Raw genomic sequence first — 7,392 nt, forward strand, 5'->3', positions numbered from 1 at the left:
CCAGTAGTGGGATTGCTGTGTCGTATGTAGTTGTATTTTTAGTTTTTTAAGGAACCTCTATACTGTTCTCCATAGTGGCTGTACAAATTTACATTCCCACCAACAGTGTAGGAGGGTTCCCTTTTCTCCACACCCTCAAGCAAAGTTTATTTTAATGAAATTCAAAGAGCAGTTTCTCCTGAAGAGTGTGGTATAGGACATATTAACCAGTAACAGAACAGCCACTGTATTAGTAGTCAGGGTTCTCCAGAGAAAGAGAACCAGTAGGAGATCTCTCTGTCTCTGTTTCTATCAAGAAATTTATTGTAAGGGATTGGCTCATGTAATTATGGAGGCTGACAAATCCCAAGACCTGCAGTCAGCAAGCTGGAGGCCAAGGAGAGCCGGTGATATAGTTCCAGTTTGAGTCTGAAGGCCTGACAACCAGGAGAGCTGATGGTGTAAGTTCTATTCTAAGCCCCAAATCAGGAGAAGACCTACGTCCCAGCTCAGTGTCAGGCAGAGAGAGAATTCTCCATTACTCAGTCTTTTTGTTCTATTCAGGCCTCCAATCGATTGGGTGAGGCTCTCCCACACTGGGGAGGGTGGTCTGCCTCACTCAGTTTCCTGATGTAAATGTCAGCCTCATCTGAGGACACCCTCACAGACACACCCAGAAGAATGTTTCACCAAATATCTGGCCACCTTGTGGCCCAGTCAAGTTGGCCCATAAAATCAACCATCACAATCCTCCCCCTTTTCACACATAATATTCTGCAGTTCTCTAATTCATGACACAGGTGAGAATCAGGATTTTGTACTAGCATAAATCTATATCACATCAAGAGTTCAAGTTTACAATTGACTTATAATAAACAGTCAATGAGGGAAAATGAGACTGTTTTGGTGAACACAAAAATAGGCAATCAGGGGTTATGGATGGCAGTTGCAACCTTACATCGGCCTCAGTTCCAAATGTCTGCATTGCGATTTGATTGCATAATATTGAGACAAATTCACAGATAATTAGCTATACTATATGACATTCTTTTTTTTGTAGCTTGCCTTGATATAACAGAATACATTTCCATTAAACTCATTTGGAAGCTGGAAAGAGGAACAGTAGGAAATATTTGTTTTAATGTTAAAGCGGTGATGACATTGGCTCATGTTTGACTTAGAAGAGTCAGAGAAGAGCCCTAAGGACTGAGAACAAGCTGTAGAGACTCTACATTATTACTGGTTATGATGCAGCTCTTATGGTTGGGTCTGAATCTGAAGAGCTGAGCCTGGCCGGCCTGGCATTGCAGTGGCCTACATGTGGACTGCTGTCATCCTGTAGTTCCTCTTTTGTGATTTTATATCCACAGGTCTGGTTTTTTTTAGAGTGCAGTGTAAAACTACACACTTTCTGATGTATAACCTATTTACTGTAATTAGTAGCTAATAGTTAAGTACTACCACTTCTGTGTGCTGGGTACATTTTTGAGGGGTGGTGCCTCCCCCCCCACACACATTGTGTGGTTTAAACAACAAAAATTTGGGCTTCCCTGGTGGCGCAGTGGTTGAGAGTCCGCCTGCCGATGCAGGGGACACGGGTTCGTTCCCTGGTCCGGGAAGATCCCACATGCCGTGGAGCGGCTAGGCCCGTGAGCCATGGCTGCTGAGCCTGCGCGTCCGGAGCCTGTGCTCCGCAACGGGAGAGGCCACAACAGTGAGAGGCCCGTGTACTGCAAAAAAAAAAAAAAAAAAAAAAAAAAAAATTTGTCTTCTCACAGTTTTGGAGGCTAGAAGTCTGAGACCACGGTATTCCTTCTGAGGGCTGTGTGAGGGAACATGTTCCAGGCCTCCCTCTGTGGCTTGTAGATGGCCATTTTCTCCCTGTGTCTTCATGTTGTCTTCCTCCTGTATATGCCTGTGTTCAAATTTCCTCTTCTTATAAGGACACCAGTCATACTGGATTAGGGTCCCACCCCAATAATACCATTTTAACTGATTACCTCTGTAAAGACCCTATCTGTAAACAAGGTCACATTCTGAGGTACTGGGGGTTAGGACTTCAACATATGAATTTTGGGGGGAACAATTCAACCCATACTATACCTGTATATAACTATATACCAAATAGATATAACTATACCTGTGTACACCTGTATATACCTGTATGTACAGGTATAGTTATATACTTGTGTGTGTGTATACTATTTTTGCAGCTGTTTGAAGTTTGTATATTTTCCATACTGCAGACCTTACACAAAATTGAAGAAGAATGTTAATATTCAAGTTTTATTATCCTGTGTTTAGAAGTTGTTGTTTTTTGCAGATATTGGTATTAACAGACCAGATATTCCCAACAACAATAAATATTCCCAGTAACAATATTCCCAACAATAACAGCAACAAAATATATATATACACACACATACATATACACAGGTATGGTTATATGCATGTATATACGTATAGTATAAACACAATATGTATATATATGTGTTAGTGCATGTGCGTGTATATATATATATAAAGGCATACCTCAGAGATATTGTGGGTTTGTTTCCAGACCACCACAATAAAGCAAATATTGCAATAAAGTGAGTCACACCAATTTTTTAATTGTCCAGGGCATGTAAGTTATGTTCAACACTATACTGTAGTCTAAGTGTACAATAGCATATCTAAAAAAACTAGGTACACACCATAATTAAAAAATACATTATTGCTAAAAAATGATAAGCATCATCTGAGCCTTCAGTAAGTCATAATCTTTTTGCAATAGTAACATCAAAGATCACTGATCACAGATCATAACAGAAATAATAATAATGAAAAAGTTTGAAATATTGCAAGAATTACCGAAATGTGACACAGAGATGCAAAGTGAGGAAATGCTGTTAGAAAAGTGGTGCCAATAGACTTCCCTGAGGCAGCGTTGCCATAAATCTTCAATCTGTAAAAAATTCAGTACTTGTGAAATCCAATAAATCGAGGTATGCCTGTATACACATATGTATGTGTAATACATATACATACACACGTACTCATTTAATCCTTACAGGTAGGTACTGTGATTATTACCCTTTTAAATATGAGGAAACTGAGGCACAAAGCTCAGTGCTCCACAACTACCAAGTTCAGGAGCTGAGATTTGAACTCAGCCCCTGGCCCTGAGACTGTGTGCAGCTCACAGCAGTGAGTTTTCCTGGCAGTACAAGGTAACACGTTGATGGACTGCAAGGGGTTAACATTAGGGATTTAGGCTCTTAAGTTTTTAAAAACTAGTTTACTGAATTGTGAAAAGATGTAGAAATGATACCTGAAAGGCAATTCTGCAGCCCTCCTGAAGCGGCATTTTGTTTGGAAAACCTCGTGTACTTGAGATGCTTATTTGAAGTCGGTGAAGATTTATCCCAACCAGTAAGTAAGTGTCCTGAGGCATCTGGGCTGGGCCTCTGCTTCCCTCCCCTGGCCTGCCAGTGGCCTGTGCACTCAGGTTCAGCTGGCTCTCTTGTACACGCACAACCCTAAGTATTCCTGACAATCAGAGCCAGTATGGAGTTATGGCTGACCCAAAGTGTGAAGACCCCACATGAAGGGACATGGTGGGCGGGGTCATGGGGTGAGATCACCAGCCCCAGGTGTGGGATCATGAACTGAGGCTCGCCCATGGGCCTTCCTCTCCACCTCTTCCATCAATGGGTGGCTTGTCCCTCAAAAGGCCATCAGGGTGGCATGGCAGAAAGAGCAAACCACTAAGGGATCTGACACTTTGGGCCATCATCTGCTTCCCCGTTGTCTCTCTGACCCAGGACAAACTATGTAACCTCTCTTTTCTTCGGTTTCCTCATGTGCAAAGTGATCCTTGTTGACTAAATCATCTTGATGGGTCTTTGTGGAGGGCCTTCCATGTGGTAGACACCATGGGGCACAGAAGTCTGAAACACAAGGAGTCTGGTGGTTAAGAGCTTGGTCTCTGACAGCCCTCATGAATTCAAATCTCAGCACAGCAGCTGATGAGCTGCTACCTTGGCAAGTTACTCTATCTCTCTCTCTCTGTGCCTCAGTTTCCTCATCTGTAAAATAGGAATCATAAAAGTAATGACCATTTACCAAGTCAATGTGTGTAAAGATTTAGAGCTAAGATTGGCACATACATGCTATGTGTTTATTAAATAATAAGCCCTCTCTGGCTTTTTTTTCCCCTATTTTGTATGTTTATCTTTTTTTTTTTAAGCCACCTCCGGCTTTCAAGAATTTACCCTGCTGCTATGTGGTTGGATAAATGTATACTGATAAAATAAGACATAATTGCTAAATCAACACCATCATGCTGTAGGAGAGGGTATGAGTTGGGAGTCTGGAAGAGTCACGAGGGCTAAGAGATTCAGGGGAAAGAGGGAAACAGGCACTGGGGCTCACTGTATGCCAGGCACTGTACTGAGGACTTCACATGCATTTCCTCTTAATCTTCAAAATAATCCTGGGCCATAAATATTGTCTTCCCCATTATACAGCTGAGAAAACTGTGGCTTTGGACAGGTCAAGCCTTGTACTAAAATTTGTGACAAAGCCAGGATTCTTTGGGGTCTGGGAGTCCAGGAGGAGGCCAGGTGGGCCAGATGGAGGTGCCCATGTGGTCAGAATAGTGACAGGACTGCAGTGGCCTGGACATGCTCTGGCATTTGAAAGGGTCCTGAGCTGGCTGTTCACGCCGCCCCTTTCAGAGGCCTCCTTGGACTCAGGGGGCCCTTGACAGGTGTCTTGCTGTGGTGCTTCTTTGGATTTTGCTCATTACTGCAGCAATACTCCAGTGTCAATATTTTACAGTATGATTGGATTATACTTTGTTCCCAAGGCTTTAAAAGAAGAGCATATTTTTAAAAGATGAATAAATAAATGGTTTAGCTCTCTGTATTGTTAACCACACTTCATGCTGTTAGAGTTTTCCTTGAAGAGCAAGAATGATGCTCTGTGTTCATGGATTTCTGAAATCAGTTATGTTTTTGTTAATTGGATTTTGTTCCCATTCTTTTGGCTTTCCCTTAACACAGAAAATAAAATCTGGGGGTTAGTCCTCTCCTTCTGACGGATGTCACCCAAGGGCAGTACAAGCATTTTTCACTAGTCTACTTCGTTTTTCTGGAATTCTCTGAGTGACCGTTAACACAAGTCTGAGGGACCCAGGGTCAACTTCTATTTATGTGACAGATTCCTCATGTTGGTTTATTTCACCTCAAAATCTAACCCCGTGGAAATGTTTCAGGATGTTGACCTTTAAACACTGTGGATAAAATCCTGCTTCTTTCCCATGCTTAACAACAAAAACAACCACTGTGATTGATTATAACAATAGCTGCTATTCACTGAATGTTTAATACATTCCAAGGCACCCTGTTAAGGGCCTTTCATGCATAATCTCATTTACTTCTCTCAGTAACCCTGTGAGTTCTGTGGTGTTTTTATCCTATTTTACAGATGAGGAGAGCGAGGCTTAGGGAAGGTAAAGAGTGTGCTTAGGGTCACTCGTCTAGCTAGATATCGGTGGCGAGTGAATTCCAACTTCTGCACTGAGTCAAATTCCTCAGTGTTCTTTAATGCAGTTAAATGCAGTTCTAGCAATGAATGGTCTTACCTTCTCCAACAATTCTTGGAACACACTATCGTGTGAAGTTTGAGGTTCACAAAGCAAAGCAGGCAGACCCATCTCAGCTCAGAAACTTTGGACCATTGATTCCCAGAACAAGCAAACCAGGGTGCAAAGACACACCACACAACCTGACCCGCTAAAGGGCCAGTGAGGCTTGAGGCCTTAAGTTTTACAGCTGGAGGAATCTCCTGAAACTATGAATTCTGACACAACACACACACACAGTGCGTTCCTGCTCAATCACTTTTCCCAGGTGCCTGCTGCCTCCAAGCAGGGCGATGGTCAACAGATCCTTGTTTGCCTGACTTTCCCCATTTTAGCACCAAATGTCTATCATCCTGGGAAACCCCTCAATCTTGGACAAAATGGGACTGGTGCTTATCCCCCCTCTAAGGGAGAGTTCAAAATCATCAGCCTGGCTTTTGACGTCTCACTGTCAATCCCATCCATCTACTGCTCTTCTATGTAGGGGGCTCTGTCAATGCCCGGCCCGCTGGCTAGAAGCTGCCCTCCAATAGCCTCTCTCCTTGGACTAAACTCCAGCCAGGTTTCCCTGAGTCCTCTTCATGAGGCCTCAACCTTGGCCTATAAAGACTTGAACAAACACTACCAGAGTTACTAACAGCTTAAGGCTGCATCCCTAGGATGACCCTAGCCCCCCTTAAAGTACCTGCCTGAGAAACCTCAAGGCTGCTAAAGGAATTTACTGTTTGTTCCAGCCTCTGTGGGAGCCCACCTTTAATAAGCTCCAGTTAGCAAACCCAGATGGGTTTCACATGGACCAACCCCTTGTAGCCTGTTGTCATTTTCCACTTCCTGACTGAACCCCTGCCCCCCATCTCCTCCCTATTCCCTCATCCTCCCTTTAAAATGCCCGTCACCTCTGTACAACTCGAAGCTGAGTTTAGTCCCTGCTGGACCCTTTCCCCTACTGCAGTAGTATGTTGCTGATTAAAATCTGCCCTTACTGCTCTAACTAGTGTCAAGCTTTGTTTATGTTTGACGACTTCTGTATTCTGTCTGTGTTGCCTCCAGTGCTTGTCTCCACTACCTCCAACCCATCACCTTTCCTCCCCCCATGCACACAGGATCTTCCCTCTAAGGTCCTGCTTAATCCCCATGGGCCTGTAGTGCCTGCTCTACCTCTGCTCATCCCCTCCCAGCTCTTGGTGGTCTCCTTTTTTTGACCGCCTATATCACTTGGATGTGGCGCTACTCCCTGAGGAAATAAGATATGCTATAGCATATTGCTTTCTGTGCAGAGATCTTATTTCTGCTTCTGGTTTTGGGCCTCTTGAGGACAAGAACAATGTCTCTTGCTTCTTTGTGTATCTCAGGCCTCAAGAAGGCTTGCACAATGGGCAGTCCAAAGTGGGTGTTGTCAATGACGTCTTAGAATAGGCAACTGTCCAGTCGTTGCATACCTACCTTCCCTTAGAAAACAATGGCTATACTTTTGAATAACTCTCAGTCCACTGGAAGCTATATAATATAAATTACTCCTTGGATGGACAGGATAATGAAGTAGCTAAAGAGCACAGCCTTTGGAGTCCCATTGGCCTAGAATTCCTTGCTCTTAATTCAACTTTGAAAAAAATCATGGGCAGGTTTATATCACTTCTCTGGGCCTCCTTTCATCAGCTATGAAACAAGCATATCACGTTCTTCAGTGGGTGATTGTGGTCGTGAGCATTACATGTCATGACAGTCCCTGCCACAGAGTAAGTACCAGTAAATGGAATCAGTGAAAAACATACACGAACCACACA

The sequence above is a fragment of the Hyperoodon ampullatus genome, assembly GCF_949752795.1.
Source record: "Hyperoodon ampullatus genome assembly, chromosome: 8".
Classification (NCBI taxonomy): domain Eukaryota; kingdom Metazoa; phylum Chordata; class Mammalia; order Artiodactyla; family Ziphiidae; genus Hyperoodon; species Hyperoodon ampullatus.